The sequence below is a fragment of the Ailuropoda melanoleuca genome, chromosome 5 (genome assembly GCF_002007445.2).
Source record: "Ailuropoda melanoleuca isolate Jingjing chromosome 5, ASM200744v2, whole genome shotgun sequence".
Taxonomy (NCBI): domain Eukaryota; kingdom Metazoa; phylum Chordata; class Mammalia; order Carnivora; family Ursidae; genus Ailuropoda; species Ailuropoda melanoleuca.
In genome coordinates, this window is record NC_048222.1 from 21,805,879 (window position 1) to 21,824,910 (window position 19,032).

The window sequence follows — 19,032 nt, forward strand, 5'->3', positions numbered from 1 at the left end:
CCAAGAAACGGAACTGGAGGTACCCGAGGTGTGTTGGGGAAGGGTGATGGCTCTCACTGGGGGCAAAGGGGATGAGGAGATAAGGTGAGGGGAGGTAGAGGCCAGAATGGAGGAACTGGAATGCAATTCTTTCTCTGTAGCTGAAGTAATGTTCTAATAGACACTGGTCTAGAGTACTTTTTAGAATACCTTCACCCTGGAAGGTACCGTGGGGTGATCTTCAGGACCGCCTTCACTCTTCCAGCTTCTGACAGACCCTTGGGTGCCACATAGTCTTAGTATACTAATTGGCTCCCTGGTGCCTTCGGTGGGGGAATGGGAAATTAAGTAAGACACCATCCTCCCCTAACATAGATAGACATTAACTAGGAATTCCATTTTCCCCTCTCTCTTCATCAGTTCTCAGGATGAAAACGATGAGAAGCCAAGAGAGGAAGCAATGCCAAAAAGTCTTTCTTCATGTACAAGGAACAACCACAAAGGAACAAACACAAGGAACAAACACGCACAAGCGAACCACGAAGCCCTGCAAGGAGAAACTTCATGCACTAAATTGAGCTGCTGTTCTTTGCCAGACACTCAGCTGGGCCCTGAAGACACAGTGATGAATGAACCAGACAGGGTCCAAGGCCTCATGGGACTAATATGCCATTGAGGAAGGCAGATAATAAACAAGGGGAGATATGGAGGACAAGTTGAGGGAGCTGTAAGAGGCTACAACAGGGGATCCAAAGACTGGGTCGGAGGAAGTGGCTCTAGGCTGATATCTGAAGGAGCGGAGAGCATCAGCCAAATCACAAGCGGGTGCCATTGGGAAGACCCTTGCCCTTCATTTATTCTCCAACTTCACTGCTGGAAACACTCCTTTAATTATCTTGACAACCTTTTCTCACAGTGACTATGGTCTCTAACCAATTCCCTGAAGGCTGATACAGTCTATGCGGATAAGGTGAGTCTGCAAATATTTTGTTCTCTTCATAATACATAGGCATCTTCCAGATCCCAAGAGGTAGGTCAGTTGGCAGGTCCTGAGCATTTGCAGATGCTGTGAAGAGGCTTTTTATATGGCTTGATTTGCAGTTAACCCTGGACAGTGTTTACTTTAAACTATCAGTGACCTTTAAGCTGTCAAATATAGTATCTTTGTCTTCAGGCTTCACTCTCCTCCACAGTGTCGGTCACTGCTCTGAAATTCTGACTTCCGTGGTTTCCATGACATTGAATTGCTCTTGTTCAAACTCTCTGGCCAGTTCTTCCCTGTCTGCTGTTCCTTCAGTTGGGATTAGGTTTGGCTGCAAACAACTAGACCTATCATAACAGTGGCTTGAACAAGATAGAAGTTCATCTCTCCCTTATGTCAAAGTCTGAGGATCAGCAGCTCAAGGCTGATATGGTTTATCCACAAAGTCATGAGCCCTAGCCCCACGCCAGCGTCTGCTGTTCCATCCTTAGAAGGCAGCACCCATTCTTGCGATCCAAGGAGGCTGCTATAGCGCCAGGCTTTCTCATCAGAACTCCAGGAAGCAAGATAGAACATGGGACAATAAATAAGAAGACAATAGGGACATGCCAAATGTCTATTAGGACAGGTTCCTAAAAGCAATTACATGACAATGATTCTAAAATTTCTTGGGCAAAACTTAGTCTTGTGGCAACACCTAGTGACAAGGGAAGCTAGGATGTACAGTCTTTATAAAAATAATAATAATAAATAATAATAATATAATAATAAATAATCCTGTACCCAACTAAAAATGTGAGGTCTGTTATTGTGGAAATGGGCGAGAATGGATAATAATGGACAAACTCTCGTCTCTGTTCATACCATAGATGTTGACACCATGAGAGATTCTGACTTGGTCCTTTTTCTTTATAGCCCCACACTTGCCTGTTGAAAATTTTTTTAATTCTACATATAAGTAATACCATACCATATTTGTCTTTCTGCGTCTGGCCTATTTCATTTAGCATAATGCCTCAAGGTTTATCCATGTTGTTGCAAATTGCAGGATTTCCTCTTTTTATGGCTGAATAAAATTCCATTGTGTATATATACACCACATTTTCTTTGTCCATTCATCCATTGATGAACAGTTAAGTTGTTCCCATTATCTTGGCTACTACGAATAATGCTGCAATGAACAGGGCATGCAGATAGCTCTTCAAGATACTGATTTTATTTCCCTTAGATATATGCCCAGAAGTGGCATTGCTCATATGGTGGTTCTACTTTTAATTTTTGGAGGAAATACCATATTATTTCTTAGAGTGACCATACCAGTTTATATTCTCCCCAACAGTGTACAAGCGCTCTCTTTCCTCCAAATCCTCATCAACATTTATTTTTTATCTTTTTGACAATAGCCATCCTAAGAGATGTGAGGTAATATCTCATGGTACCTTTGATTTGCATTTTGCTGATGATTAGTGACATGGAGTACCCCTTTACGTACCTGTTCGCCACTTGTATGTCACCTTTGGAGAAATGTCTATTCAGACCCTCTGTCAATTTTTTTCATTGGGTTATTTGGAGTTTTCTTTGTGAGTTGTACAAGTTCCTTCTATATTTTTAATCTTAACCCCTTATTAGATACATGGCTTGCAAATATTTTCTCTTATTCCATAGGTTGCCTTTTCATTTTGTTGATAGTTTCCTTTGCTGTGCAGTAGCTTTTTCGTTTGATATAGTCCTGCTTGTTTATTTTTGCTGTTGTTGGCTATGCTTTCGGTGTCATGTCTAAAAAATCATTGTGAAGACCACTGTCAAGGAGCTTTTTCTTATGTTTTTTTTCCCAGAGGTTTGATGGCTTCCGGTCTTATGTTTAAGTCTTTAATCCATTTCAAGTGAATTTTTATGAGTGGTATAAGATAGGGGTCCAGTGTCAATCTTTTGAGGTGTCCCAACACCATTTATTGAGGAGATTATCCCTACCCCATTGTGTGTTCTTGGTGCCCTTGTCAAAGATTAGTTGACCACATACGTGTGGGAGTATTTTCTGGGCTATTTTGTACCATTGGTATATGTGCCTGTTTTTCATGTCATTACTATACTGTTTTGATTACTGTGACTTTGTAATGTAGTTTGAAATCAGCTTTGCTCTTCTTCCTCAGAGTTGCTTTGGCTGTTCAAAGTCTTCTTTTGTTCCATATGAATTTTGGGATTGTTTTTTCTATTTCTGTGGAAAATGCCTTTGAAATTTTGATGGCTTTTGGAAGTTTGTATTGAATATATAGATTCCATTGGGTAATAAGGCTATTTTAACAATATTAACTCTTCCAAACCAAGAACACAAATTATCTTTTCATTTATTTGTGTTTTCTTCAATTTCTTTCATCAATATCTTATGGGTTTTGGTTACATTTGTTTCTAAGTATTTTATTGTTTTGATGCTACTGTAAATGGGATTGATTTCTTAATTTTTTCAGATAGTTGGTTGATAGGGTATAGAAATGGAAATTATTATTATATGCTAACTTTGCATCCTGCAACTTTCATGAATGTGTTTATTATTTCTAATAAGTTGGGGTTTTCTTTTGTTTTGTTTTTTTTTGTTTTGTGAAGTCAGAAGTTTATCTGTAAGATCATGTCATCCACAGAGAAAATTTTCCTTCTTCCTTTCTTATTTGGATGCTTTTTACAGGTGTATCTTGTTTTATTGAAATTTACTTTCTTGCACTTCATAGATAATGTTTTGTTTTTTTTTACAAATTAAAGGTTTGTGGGAACCCTGCATCTAGCAAGTCTATCGGCATCATTTCGCACAGCATTTGAACACTTCATGTCTCTATGTCATGTTTTGGTAATTCCACCATATTTCAAACTTTTCTCATGATTATTATATTTGTTATGATGATCTATGATCAGTGATCTTTGATGTTACTATTGTAATTTTGGGGGGTTGCCATGAACCTCATATGCCCAAATAAGACAGCAAACTTAATCCGTAGACGTTTTATGTGTTCTGATACTCCATTGACCAGCTGTTCCCCATTTCTCTCTCCCCCTCCTCAGGTCTTGCTATTCCCTGAACACAACAATATTGAAATTAGGTCAATTAATAATCCTGCAACGGCCCTTAAATGTTTAAGTGAAAGGAAGAGTCACATGTCTCTCACCATAAATCAAAGCTAGAAATTATTAAGCTGAGTGAGGAATGTGTGTTGAAAGCCAAAAGAGGCCAAAAGCTAGGCCTCTTGTGCTAAACAGTTAGCCAAGTTGTGAATGCAAAGGAAAAGTTCTTGAAGGAAATTTAAAGTGCTACTCCAACGAACACATGAATGATAAGAAAAAGAAACAGCTTTATTGCTGATATGGGGAAAGTTTAAGTGGTCTGGATAGAAAATCAAACCATCCGCAACATTCCCTTAAGCCAAAGCCTAATCCTGACCAAGTCCCTAACTCTCTCCAGTTCTGTGAAGGCTGAGAGAGGGGAGGAAGCTGCAGAAGGAAAGTCTGAAGCTAGTAGAGGTTGGTTCATGAGCTTTAAGGCAAGAACCCATCTCCATAAGCTCAAAGTGTCAGGTGAAACAGCAAGTGCTGATGTAGAAACTGTAGCAAATTTTCCAGAAGATCTAGCTAAGGTCACTAACGAAGGTGGCTGCACCGAACAATAGATTTTCAATGGAGATGAAACAGCCTTCTATTGGAAGAAGATGCCATCTAGGACTTTCATAGCTAGAGAGGAGATGCCAATGCCTGCCTTCAAAGCTTCAAAGGATAGGCTGAGTCTCTCGTTAGGGGCTAATGCAGCTGGTGGCTTGAAGTTGAAGCTAATGCTCATTTATTGTTCCAAAAATTCTAGGACTCTTAAGAATTATGCTAAGTCTACTCTGCCTATGCTCTACAAATGGAAGAACAAAACCTGGAGGACAACACATCTATTTACAACATGGTTTACTGAGTAGTTTAAGCCCACTGTTGAGACCTACTGCTCAGGGGGAAAAAAAGAATTCCTTTCAAAGTATTCCTGCGCATTGAACATGCTTCTGGTCATGCAAGAACTCTGATGGAAATGAACAATGAGATTAATGGGTTTTTTTAATCCCTGCTAACATAATATCCATTCCACAGCCCCTGAGTCAAGGAGTACTTTTGACTTTCAAGTCTTATTATTTCAAAAATGCATTTCATAAGGCTATAGCTGCCAGAGATAGTGATTCCTTCGATGGATCGGGGCAAAGTCAATTGAAAACCTCCTGGAAAGAATTTTCCATTCTTGATGACTTTAAGAACATTTGTGATGCAGGGGAAGAGGTCAAAATATCAATGTTAATGGGAATTTGGAAGAAGTTGATTCCAACCCTCATGGATGACCTTGAGAATCTCAAGACATCCGTGGAGGAAGGAATTGCAGATGTGGTGGAAACAGCAAGAGAACTGGAATCACAAGTGGAGCCTGAAGATGGGACTGAATTGCTGCATCTCATGATAAAATTTGAACGTATGAGGAATTGCTTCTAATGGATGAGCAAAGAAATGGGTTTCTTGAGATAGAATCGACTGTCAGTGAAGATGCTGTGAAGATTGTTGAAATGACAACAAAGGATTCAGATTATTACACAACCTTAGTTGATAGAACAGTGGCAGGGTTTGAGAGGCTTGACTCCAATTCTGAAAGATGTTGTACTGTGGGTAAAATGCTATCAAACAACATTTCATGCTATAGTAAAATCAATCATGAAAGGAAGAATCAGTTGGTTGTAGCAAACTCCATCTTTGTTTTATTTTAAGAAATTGCCACAGCCACCCAACCTCCAGCAACCACCAACCTGATCAGTCAGTAGCCAGCAACATAGAAGGCAAGACCCTCCACCAGCAAAAAGACTAAGACTCACTGAAAGCTCAGAGGAGGGTTAGTATTTTTTATCAATAAAGTATTTTTAATTAAGGAGTGTACATTGTTTTTTTTTAGACACAATGATATTGTACACTAAACAGACTACAGTAAAGTGTAAAAATAACTTATTTGCACTGGGAAAGCAAAAAGTTCATTTGACTTGCTTATTGTGATATTCACTTTATGTGATGGTCTGGAACCAAATCCACAATATCTCTGAGGTATACCTGTATTTCTTTTTCTTGCCTAGTTGCTCTCACTAGGACTTCTAGTACTGTACTGAATATAAATAACAAAAGTGGACATTCTTGTCCTGTTCTTGATCTTAGAGGAAAAGCTTTCAGCTCTGTACAATTGAATAGAATATTGGTTGTGGGCTTGTCATATATAGACTTTATTATGTATATTCCTTCTATACAAAATTGTTGAGAATGTTTATGATGAAAAGGTGTTGAATTTTATCAAATGCTTTCTCTTGCATCTATTGAGATGATCATATGATTTTTTTATCCTTCATTCTGTCTATGTGACATATCTATCACATTTATCGATTTGTATATATCATACCATCCTTACATCCCAGGATAAATCCTAATTGATCATGGTATATGCTACTTTTAATGTGCTGTTTAATTTTGTTGATATTTTGTTGAAGATTTTTGCATGTATGCACATAAAGAATATTGGCCTGTAATTTTCTTTTCCTATAGTGGCTTTATCTGGCTTCAGTATTTAATAATGCTGCCCTCATAAAATGATTTTGGAAGAATTCCCTTCTCTTCAACTTTTAGGAAGAGTTTGAGAAAGATTAGTGTTGATTCTTCTTTAGAAGCAAATAATTAAATTATTTCCCACATTCCTTCTTTGTTTCCTACTTTTATGCACTGCCATTCTTTCTCCACCCCATTCCCATTTCCCAATCTGTCACTGGTGGCTTCTCCTCATCTCCCTCCACATGTTATCTGTGGCCAAACCCCTATTATCTCTTGTCTAGTCTCCTGCAACAGCTTTTTTGGCTGTTTTCTGGGGTCATACTCTTCTCCAGTCTTCCTGATATATGACTGTCTGATTCTCGATACCTAGAATGGGTCACCTCTTTCTCTTACTCCAAAACATTCAAATATCTCCATGTTACTTACAGAAGAAAACCAATACTTCTCAACCCAGTGCTCAACTCTCTATTAAATGATCCTAGACTCTTCCACTCTATAAGCGCTGTTGAGTTTCAAGTATGTGCCAGACTCTATTCTAGGTGTTTGGGGTCCACAATGGAACAAAACAGATACACACACACACACACACACACACACCCAAACACCCACTCTGTGGAGCTTACATTCTATTTTTCCACTGTTTTGAGAGTTCTCTTCACGTACCCTTCATTCCAGGCAGACTGATTCACCTGCTATCTGTCCCAGGCTTCTTTGCTCAATATTCTTCCGCCTATTCCTTTATAGCTGTGGTTCTCAACCAAGTGACTTTTTTTTTTTCCTGTAGGGGACATTTGGCAATGTCTGGAGACATTTTTTGTTTGTCACAACAGGATGGGGACTTACTAGTACCTCATGAGTAGAAGCCTGTAATACTGCTAAAAAATCTTACAATGCACAGGACAGTCCCCTGAGAATTAGAATAGCGAATATCCTAGAGAGTATAGAGAGTTACCTGGCCCAAAATGTCCACGTGTTGAGGTCGAGAAACACTGCTATAGGTAGAGCCAAGTTTTACCCATCCTTCAATGTCTGCTCAAATTTCTTTTTCTCAAAATACCCACAATTCCTTCTTCCATTCCTGTTTGCTCAAAGCTATCTGCTGGCCCAGCTGAATTCCCATTTCCCCCGTGTGTAACTCATTAGTGACACTCATCGCTTTTCATGGGCTCTAAGTGTCTACAAGGGTGGATTTACACCTGATTTTTCTGAGTTCTCAGAGGCCAGCCTGAAGCTTAGTCCACAGAAGAGGGTACTCACGTATTTGTTATATGTGTGAGTGGTGAATACCCAATGTCTGTCTCTCCTCCCAGACTTCAGTTCCTAGGAATTAAGCAGCCTGAAATTTCCCACTTCAGAGGGGAATCTTCCAGGCCCCTTCCAGCCATACCTGGCAGAGACTCAGCTGGCATCAAGCCACAAGGAAGACTGCCTCTATTCGTCTGAAGGAAAGTGGCCAGTGGAAAAAGAAACTAAACAAATATGGCAAGAAATATGACTCTGTGTGCAAACAGAGGTTCCCTACAAAAGTAATTGAAAGCAGGAAGGACATTTGGTTGGATGGGAGCTTGACCAGTTTTATAAATGGGTTAGGGTAACTAGTAAACCTCAGCTGCCCTTGAAGTCACAGCCCTAACAGTGCAGAAACCAGGAGCCACATGCAGCCACAGCCAGGGGTGGCTCCCAGCCAAGGAGTTCTGTGCTGTCACTGGGCCATTGCCCGATGAAGGCCTGAGCACAGACACACTGCTGCTGCAGGGTTCAGAACTGTGTGTCAACCATCACTCATTAACTCAACTTTTCCTGTCTAAGTCCTTGAGCTGTCTGGGAGGCTGAAGTGTCCTGGCAGACCTAGGAAACTGCTGGATCTAAAGGAACTGGCTCAGTTATCTCAGGCTTCTCCCGAATCCAAATGTGCCAGCTTCAGCCTCCTCCTCTCGAGCTGCTCAGAGCAGGGAGCTCTGCTGTGCACCGTTTTTTATCCGCCTGGCAGCTGAAATGGCAAAAAAGTGTGTGGAGTCTCAGCTCTGAATCCCCAAAAGTAGGCACAGGGGAGCTTTGGGGCTTTTGCAAAAGGAGTGATTGAAGTCAGGTGGAGAAGAAGAAAATGACTCAAAGCTGCAGCTGAAGCCCAGAGACACAGAGCATTTTGTGAGCACTTTACTGCTGCATCTATTCCACCGGGGAGTATCTGTCATTCAACCAACTTAATGTAGAATGGACCTTACCATTAATAAAATAGCATAACCAACCAACCAAGTTAGTTCTCTTGTCCACTACCTAACCCTCTGTTTCCACATGCTGTAATTCAAGCTTTGTGGTGGGGTTAGATGTTGTGAGAGAGTGAGTCAGGAAGAGCTCTGCTGACATTTTTTTCCCCTTGCCCAGGATTCTGGAGGCTTGAGCAGAGAGCAGAGGGATGAGGAGCTTTCCAGAGAGGGAATGTTAGTACAATGCCCCAGGCTCCAACTCTTGGCTCTAAATTGGCCTTTCAAACAGAAATACAATACCAGCCACAAACACAAGCCACATATGTAATTTTAAATTTTCTAGTACCTACATTAAAAACACATGAAAATAAATAATTTTAATTAAATGTTTCATTAAATTCAACATACCTGAAACATTATCATTTTAACATGCAATCAACACTAATAGTATTATCAATAAAATAATTTGTGTTCTTTTTATCATACCATGCCTTTGAAATTCATTGTGTATTTTATACTTACAGAATATCTCCGTTTTAACTAGCCATATTTCAAATGCTCATCTACGGGGTGGATCTAGAATAATTCAGGACTTTCACAAGTCATCAAACGGTGCCCAGGCACTAATGCATCACGTTATACAACAGGGGGCTAAAATATTAGCACTTGAACTATAATGAGATGGAGAATTTTTTTTTTTAATTTACAAAACTCCCCCCAAGGGGAACACATACCGCATGTGGTTGAGAGAAATACTTTGAAAAGCATACTGTGGCCAGGATGAGGGTAAGGGATGAAAGTGGGAAACCCCCATGGAGAATGTTGGGGTAATAATAGATTGACAGCTAAACTTGAACCTCTCAGGGATTTCACTGACCCTTGAAACTGACAGCAACCTCTAATTATTTTTCTAGGACCAAGACAGAGGACATAGGGTGATACAACAGTGACTCATTTATTACTGAAGAAATTATAACAACTTCAATGTCTAATGAGAGGAAATCGTAAGCTCACATGAAAGTATATTTTATTACGATGAAAACACTACATAGAAACATGGGGAAGTACCTAATATAAAATTGTCAGCAGAAGAGAAAATCAGAATCAAGTGTAATTGCATGTACAAGCTGACCTATATTTAATAAATGCAAAAAAGAAATGTTTCAAAATGTTGCCATTGTTTTTACTAAGAAATAGCATTATGGGTTATTTTTGTGAACTTTTCTAATAAACACATATCACTTGGAGAATTAGGACAAAAGGATAAAATAAAAAACAAAATCCAGTGATTCACGCGTCAGAATTCCCCTGCTTATATAACTACATAATTACCTGTGTATGTTTGTACTGTGTATGTCTGTAAGTATGCAAGTGTGTGTGTGCATGTGTGTACCTGAGTAAATGTGTATCTCCCTGAACCATCTCCTGAGCCTGATCCCAGAATAATGCTCAGTAGATCTGGAGAAAGGCAACCTTCTTCCACTTGAACATATTCCCTTGAATTCTGTTAAATTGGCTAAAATAACCTTTCTTTTTTTTTTTTAAAGATTTTATTTATTTATTTGACAGAGATAGAGACAGCCAGCGAAAGAGGGAACACAAGCAGGGGGAATGGGAGAGGAAGAAGCAGGCTCTCAGCAGAGGAGCCTGATGTGGAGCTCGATCCCATAACGCCGGGATCACGCCCTGAGCCGAAGGCAGACGCTTAACTGCTGTGCCACCCAGGCGCCCCTAAAATAACCTCTCTGAAGCCATTCCAGACTCACTTCTACTCCCCACACCCCACTTGATTTTCAAGAGACTCTTTCTCTCATGAACATTTCCAGCAAAGTGTAGAATGGTTTTCTCCTTCGCTTTATGCGTAAATAAGAAAATAAATCACCATTGACCTCCGACTTCTCAACCCAGAGGCAAAGAACTCAAGATGATTATGCAGAAAAAAAAAATTAAGCTACATCACTGTCATGACATCTAATCATATCAGGCTGACTGCACAGCTTTTTAGAGGGTCATTTTTCAATTGCCTGTTTTATATTATAGGGTTAAGAGGAAGACAGAAAGCTGATAGTAAATTGGAAGTAGAAATTTTAAACTATTCAGAAAAAGGTACCCTAGTAATGATTAAAAAAATGTTTAATCATTAAATATTTATGGCTGCAACATATTCAGCTAAGAGATATATGCTAAAAAGATAAGAGTTTGTAACAGAAAATCATATATTGTGAGAAATCTCTTTTTCCAGCAGTACGGCAGATTGGATACCCTGAATAACTCACCCAAATAAAATAACTCATATACTGGATAAGAAATCTTTTAAAGTCTTTTTTGAACATTAAGCTTGTGTAAAGTACACGCCAATCTCCAAAGTGAAGTGAAACCAGGAACTTGAAGCGCCAAAGCCAGCATTCGTCCTGGAAAATGTTGGCAAAACCCAGAATCCTTGAGCTTATGGTTTAATGATTGCACCAGTACAGGGGACAGAAGGTAAAGTCTGGAGCACACCCCAGATAGGGACTGAAATTGAGATTCTCTTAAAAAGCTTGGACTCAGAGTGGAAAAAGCTTGCAGTCACAGCGGAGCCCCACTGTGCAGAGGGCATAGCAGGGAAACTGATTCTCAGTTCTAGGGTTAGAAGGAAAAAAAAGCAAAGTAATCCCTTGGGAATTCATAACCACAGATTGAACTTCACATGGATTTGGGTCCCTATTACCCATGTAGTCTGAAAAACCCCAAAAGGAAAAGTTAATTTGAGGGGGTTATTGGTTGGTATTGCTCCAAGGTGATTGGCTGAAAAAAACGCAGATCTTCAACTTTAACCCAGGCCTCAAACAATCTCCATAGATAAATTTCTAGTAAAAACGAACCGTTCAGAGTAAAAAATAACAAAATACAAGAAAGTAAGGCACATTCTAAGGCCCTTCGAGAATGAGTTAGTTTTATGAACAAATCTTCCCAAGGAAGAAAGAGCAAAAATTCTGGCTTAAAAAACATGGGGATAATCTCTTGCCAACAACACAGAATTGGTTAGAAAAATGAATCCTCCCCACAAAAGTATTTTTCCCAAGAAAAGAGAAACAGTTTTGAGGGTGTAGATGAGGTGTGATGATTAGAATGTATGTTTAAGATGCTTGTGGAGCATTCAAGTGAAAATGTCCAGTGGCAGCAGGAAATAAGGGACTAAAGCTCAGGGGAGAGGCTGGGGCCAGAGATGTGGCTGTAGAAGTTGAGGGTATAAAGAAAATATGGAAGCCAAAAGAATTTGGCACAATATTTTTCAAGATCTGAAAGACAAAGTAAAAACCTGTGAACTCAGAATCCTACACCCAGGGAAAATGTCCTTCAGGAATAAAGGGAAAATCAAGACATTCTCCGAAGGGAAACAAAACAAATTTGTCAACAGCACACCTACCCTAAAGAATGGCTAAAAGGTGTTCTATAAACAGAGAGGAAATTATAAAAGAAGAAACCGTGGCATATCAGGATGCAAAAAAAGAACATAAGAAGCCAAAATATGGGCAAATACAAGAGGCTCTCTTCCTCTTGAGTTTTCTAAATTATGTTTGATGGTTGGAGCAAAAATCACAGCACAGTCTGATTTGGTTCTAAAAAAATGTTTGTAAAGGCATAAAAGATTTGACAAGAAAGCAAGGTATTATCAAGATATCTAAAATCTGTATCTTGGGATAGAGGTTAATGAACACAAAAACAATTAAAGATCTTATCGTCTACCTATTCAGAGTTTAAGAATAAGACAATAGGGGAATAGAAAATGTTCTACAGGTAAAAGCTAAGAATTTTCCAGAATTATTGAGATACACCAAGGCTCAGGTAGAAGCCTAAAAAATATACCCCCAAATCAATATCGGACTTATTATAGTGTAATTTCAGAACATTGATAGTAAGAGATCTTAACAGGAAGCCAAAGACATCGTCAACAAATAAATAACAATTAGACTGACTGCTAACCTCTCATAGCAACAACGGAAATAAGAAAATAATGGAATATCTTCAATAAGCTGAAAGAAAAAATAATTGTCAGCATAGAATTCCATAACCAGAATACTAACCTTCAAAGAAGAGGGAGAACAGACTATTATGACAAACAAAAATTAAAGGGTTTTCACCAAAATATTCTCAGTAAATTAAACTCCAAAGGTTGTACTTCAGGTAGAATAAAGGTGATCACAGATAGAGGGTATGAGATCCAAGAAGGAATGGTGAGGAAAGATTCTGGTGAGCATGTAGGTAAATTCAAGCAAACACTGACTCTGTCAAACGATCATTAGAAAAAGTTGGGAAATAGGCTACAAGTAAAATACTGGAGAACTGCAGTATATGAGTTGGCATGGAGGTGATTAGGGTTAATGCATTTCAAGGTCACTGTATTATTCAAAAGAAGGGTAAATAATTTAAGAATACCTGCAAGTCAAATATGAAAAACAATAAATCAAATAAACACTAACAAAAAAATCTGAGTAGTTATATCAATATCACAAAATACAGACTTTAAGGCAAAAGACATTACTAGCAATAGAGAATGACACTTAAAAATGATAAAAAGTCTCAGTTAACCACAATTCTAAATTTGTATGCAGTTAATAACACAGCCAGCCTCAAAGTATATGAAGTAGACATTGACAGATCTACAAAGAGAAACTGACAAGTCCACATTTATAGTAGGAAATTTTACTTTTCTGTCAGTACTTGGCAAATTAAGGAAACAAACAATAAAATCAGGAAAGATATAGAATATTGGAACAGCACAATAAATAATGTCCATTGTTTTAAATGGACAGCATGTAACATTCAAACACACATTAAGCATTTACAAAAATTTATTATATGTTGGACTTCAATGCTTTTTAAAGATTTGGTATATCATACAGCCCAAATTTAATGACCACAGTGTACTTAAACTGTAAATGAATGATACAAACAAGACACAATTACATACTATTTACAGAGTTGGAAATAAAAGGATAAAAAATATATACCATGGAAACATTAACCACAGGGAGCTGGAGAGGTTATGTTGATATTTAAAAAAGTAGTTTTTAGGGCAAGAAGTATTACTAGATAAATAAGGACATTTCATAATGATAAAAGGGTAAATTCAATAGGACAACATAGAAATCAGAAATTGATATACACCTAACAACTTCAAAATATAAAAAGTAAATGACAGAGCTAAAAAGAGAAATAGATTTTCTTTTCCAGTCCTAATTGGGAATCGCTTTTATGAGTATACAGTTTAATGGATTTATACAGAGTGAATACACCCAGTTCAAAAAAAGAAAAGTATTTGTACCACAGAAGCTCCTCTAAAATCCCTTCCCAGTCAACTCTCCCTCCCTTGACTTTAATGGGCATTATTTCTTAGAGCAATTTTAGATTCACAGCAAAATTTAAGGGAAGGTACAGAGATTTCCAATATACCTCCTTGCCCCACACACTCATAATACATTCATTATCAACATTCCCCACCCCCCAGAGTGATACATTTGTTACAATCAATAAACCTTAATTAATTAATACATCATTATCACCCAAAGTCCATAATTAACCTAGCTAGGGATTCACTCTTGGTTCTGCAGGTATGGATAAATGTATGATGGCATGTATCCACCATTATAGAATCATACAGAATAATTTCACTGTCCCTAAAATCCTCTGTGCTCTGCCCGTTCATCCCTCTCTCCCATCTAACTCCTAGAAATCACTGCTCCATTGTTTTTTACTGTCTTCATTATTTTGCCTTTCCCCGAATGTCATATAGTTGGGATCATACAGTATGTAGCCTTTTCATATTGACTTCTTTCACTTAGTAATATACATTTAAGTTTCCTTCACATCTTTGGTTGGTCAATAGCTTATTTCTTTTTACCACTGAATAATATTCCACTATCTAGATGTACCAACATTTATTTATTCATTCACCTCCTGAAGGACATCTTGATTTCTTCAAAGTTTTGGAAATTTTTAATAAAGCTGCTATAAACATTAATGTGCAGGTATTTGGGTAGAATGATTGGGGGTTTTAGCACTCTCTCAGTGCCTGATAGACCAAACAAGTAAAAATATCAACAAGAATATAGTAAATTTAAACAATATGATTAACCAAGTTGATCAAATTGACTTGTGTAGTACACAAAATCCAACAACTATAAACTATGGATTCTTTTCAAGAGCACATGGAACATTGATCGGGATGGACTGCATGCTAGGCCATAAAACAAGTCTCAAAAAATTTCAAAGGATTGAAATAAAAAATATGGAATTAAACTAGAAATCAAGTTTTTTCCTGGTCATTAGAAAATACCCCAAAATGACAAGAGATCATAATACATATACCTTTGTTGGCTACCAACTATTTTGTCCCTAAGAACGCCATGTTTTATTAACATCTCCATAATTTCCTCAGGAATTTATCCTGCATCACACTACAATAGCCATTTGACCCCAATGCCCTGTGTCCCAAAAGGAGTACCAGAGCAAAGACTGCCCTTTAGAAGAGCCCTTGTCCCACTATCTATTTCAGTCACTGGCTGGAAGCTACCCTAAGAAAAGCATGCAATCAGTTACCACTGCTTTGCTCAGACATTGGCCAGGAAGTTTCTCCAAGAACAGTATAACCCTGGCTTAAAAACCAGAGTAGACCCTAAGGGAGGTAACAGCTGGCAGCTGGCAGATGACCTTACTCAGAGCAACTGGTCAGGTTCTTTCTTGAAGGGCAATCTCCATGTCTGCCCCAGCTTATACTGGAAAAGAAGAAAGGTTGAAAAATCAATAAGCCAAGTATCCATACAAGATGCTAGAAGAACACTGGAAAATAAGCACAAATAAAATAAAGGAAGGAAATAATAAAGGTAAGAGCAGGAGGCCATGAAACAGAAAGCACATGAACAAGAGAGAGAAAATCCACAAAGTCAAAAATAAGTTCTTTGGAAAGACTTAATAAAACTGATGGTCTCTAGTAAGACTTATCAAGAAAAAAGAGGGAAAAAGAGAAAGAGAAGATAAACTGTGAATATCAAGATTGAATATATACTAAAAAGGTAATAAAAGAATATTATCAACAATTTTATGCCAAGACATTTGACCACTTAGAGGAAATGGACAGATTCCTTGAAAAGCACAACAATGAAACAGTCATACACACATAAAAGCAAATTGAAGAAATCCTATATCTGTCAAAGTAATTGAATCCATAGTTTAAAACCTTTCCACAAAGAAAACTCCAGTCCCAGATGGCATCACTGGTGAATTCTTCCACACATTTACGGAAGAACTCATACCCCTCTCACCCAAACTCTATAGAGAACCCGGGGGTGAGGCCACACTTTCCAACTTGTTTTATGAGGCCCTAGGACCATAATCTGTCAACGATATTACAAGAAAGTTAAACTATAGGCTGATTTTTCTGTCAGACTAAGATAAAAAATTCAAAACAAAATAAAAACAAATCAAATCCAGCAAGTGTTGTTTATCCCAGGAATGCAAGATTGATGCATTCAAAATCAATCTATGCAATTCACCACATTAACAGAATAAAGCATAAATGTATAATCAACTCTGTAGATTCAGAAAAAGTATTTGATAAAATTCCATGCTCATTTATAATAAAAGACCCTGAGGGGACTAGAACTAGAAGGATACTTCCTTATTCTGATAAAGGGGCCATCTGCAAACCTCCCACTAACAGTACACATAAAGTCAGAATATCGAAGACTTGCCCCTGACTTTCAGACTGAACCAGACAAGGATGTCCACAACTGTCACTTCTGTCAACTTTCTGTCAGTGGTTAATCTCTGTAATGTGGCTAGAAAAACAAAGGTATAAAGTTTCCATAGAAAAATGCAAAATTCTCATTTGAAAGTAATATTTGTATACATAAAGTAGTCAAAACAATCTACAAATTTAGAATAATGGCTGAATTCAGCAAGGTTATTAGACACATGATTAATATAGAAAAATTAAATTATCTAGGAAGTAGCGTCAATATTCTCAAACTTGTCTTGGAGTCTTCCTACACTGGGCAATGTATTTTTTTCCATTCAGGTGATCTCCTTAGAACAGATGGGAGAAAAAAATGGCTAAAGCAACTTCCACATTCCTTGGAGGAGTATGAAGGGTGCTCCCAAAGGGGGAACAGTCTTTTGTTTAGAGGAATAAATATTTAGAGGGCTGTTTGTTGAGAGAGATAAGACCCAAGGTATTGGCTACAATGGGGAGATGCAGTAAAAGTGAACTTAAGTTCCCTTTATAGTAATATAAAAGGCTAGTTTCTATGAAGCGGAGTATGATTTAATTTTAAATGATTTTCAGTTCTTTCTGGAAAAAGGGCAAAAAAGATAATAGAAATGACCCAGGGTAGGGAAAGTAGACTCCACAAGTATGGTGGGACACAGGCCTTGAAGAGAGAGTATTTCAAGTTGTTTCCAATTCTATATCTTAATTCCTCTCCATTCTCCTCCAATGGCTTCAGCAAACCTTTAGTAACTACTCAATTAGTCAGATTTATTTTAGCACTTTCTTGGGAAATAAAGGAGGGGCTGTGATCTGTTGGTGAGTCAGTTGGACCACAGAAAGACAGAAGGCAATAAAGAGGTATAGGGAGGAGACCAGGGAAAGAACCAAGCCAAGAGCCAGAAGTGGTCTAGAAGAAGCCAATAACTGGGGTTTCCAATTGACACACACACTCTCTGGGAATTCTCCGAAATATCTAGGAAGGGATTGGGTTTATTGGCGCCAAATATGGGATATGGACTCAGGTTGTTTTATTTGGATAGCCAAAAAATGGTGACCCCCTCAGTTATTTGTAAAATCAAGGACATTCAGGTTATACTTTATTACCATATCAATAATAAACAACATTTGTGTGAAGATATAACATGACCTGGTTTGCAAAGCATTTTCACTTTTTTATTATATTATTTCACAGGTAATTCATTACTGTTTTACTTTCCAAACCTATCCTCGTATTTGGAAGAGCCGATATATTTTTTCTTAAATAATATACCCAATGATATTTAAACAGGACCTGACACCATTTTAAAATAGAGCTGTACGGTGATTTATTTACAATTATTACAGAATTCATTCTCTCTACAATAAAGCAAACGTCTCAGGTCATTTGAAATAAGTTTTTAGTTAAATTGAATTTATCCCCAATCTTTCAGGAACACCTTTATTAGAGACTCTTGCTGATACTCTCCAGTGGCATAGGCCAGATGGTCTTCTGAGCCTCCTCCTCACAGATCCTACGGTGTGTGGAAGTGGAACAGAATGAAAAAAGAGAAGCTCAGAAAGACTCCTGTGCCAAAAGAGAACTGCAGCAAGTCTCCCACTTTCCCCAGCAGATGTGAAGCTGTGACCTCCATGGCAGCAATGGCGGGCGTGTTCGTGATGAGCAGAGACACCATTAAGTGGCATTTGCTTTATCCGTGAATAACCTTATCTGGTTTTTCTTCCCCTCAACTGAAGCTAATTGCTCAGTTCTCTCTGCCTCAACAAAGTGTCCATCTTCTACATTAACTACAAAAGTACTTTCAAAGTTTTCCTGATGCAGCCCACAGCAATGAAGGAAAGAAGTTCCATAGGTGAACAGAAGATTGGGGCCCTCTAAAAATTTTTTCTGGGATAAGGCTAGTGTCAAAGTATTCTTTTTTAAAAGTTAAAAAACGTGACTCTCATGCAAGTAACAAATGAACATGCTGCAAAAATTTACTCATTAATGAAGGAACTAGCAGAATGGCAAATAAAGATGGTTCAAAGAGAACTGTAGACACTGAGCAAATACAGGTATAGAAGGAAATAATGCTGTAATAAGATTGTTAAGTTAGATATAAAGCTGGTTACGAGGGCAATAAAACCATAACGTTTGTCATTATCTTTTCTAAAGGAGAAAAATCATGCGCATCTCTACTGGGAAAAATTCACTTCCACCATATAAGTCCACAGGTTAACATCTGATTGCACAGAATTTGAGCCCTAAGCAATACTAAATAGAAGCGAAACAAAGGTACAACTCCCCTAGACAGTACTTGAGTATGACAACAAAAGCAAGCAGTCATCCTTTATATCCAAGTTGATGTATTTTTTCCTCAACACTTAAATTCATAATAGAATGAATAAAATAAACTTGAAGTACATGGTTGTAAGAATTTAGCCTTTTCAACCTATAAATGGCAACAAGTTTCACTGGGATTTATGTTTTTATTGGTGTGTTTGTTTGATCGCTTATTTATTTTTGCAAAAAGCAGAGACTCCAAGGC

General features: G+C 38.0%; 1 pseudogene; it reads left to right on the forward strand.

The window, feature by feature from the left end:
* Positions 1–46: 46 nt before the first annotated feature.
* Positions 47–5,773, forward strand: LOC117802254 (annotated as a pseudogene).
* Positions 5,774–19,032: the final 13,259 nt, after the last annotated feature.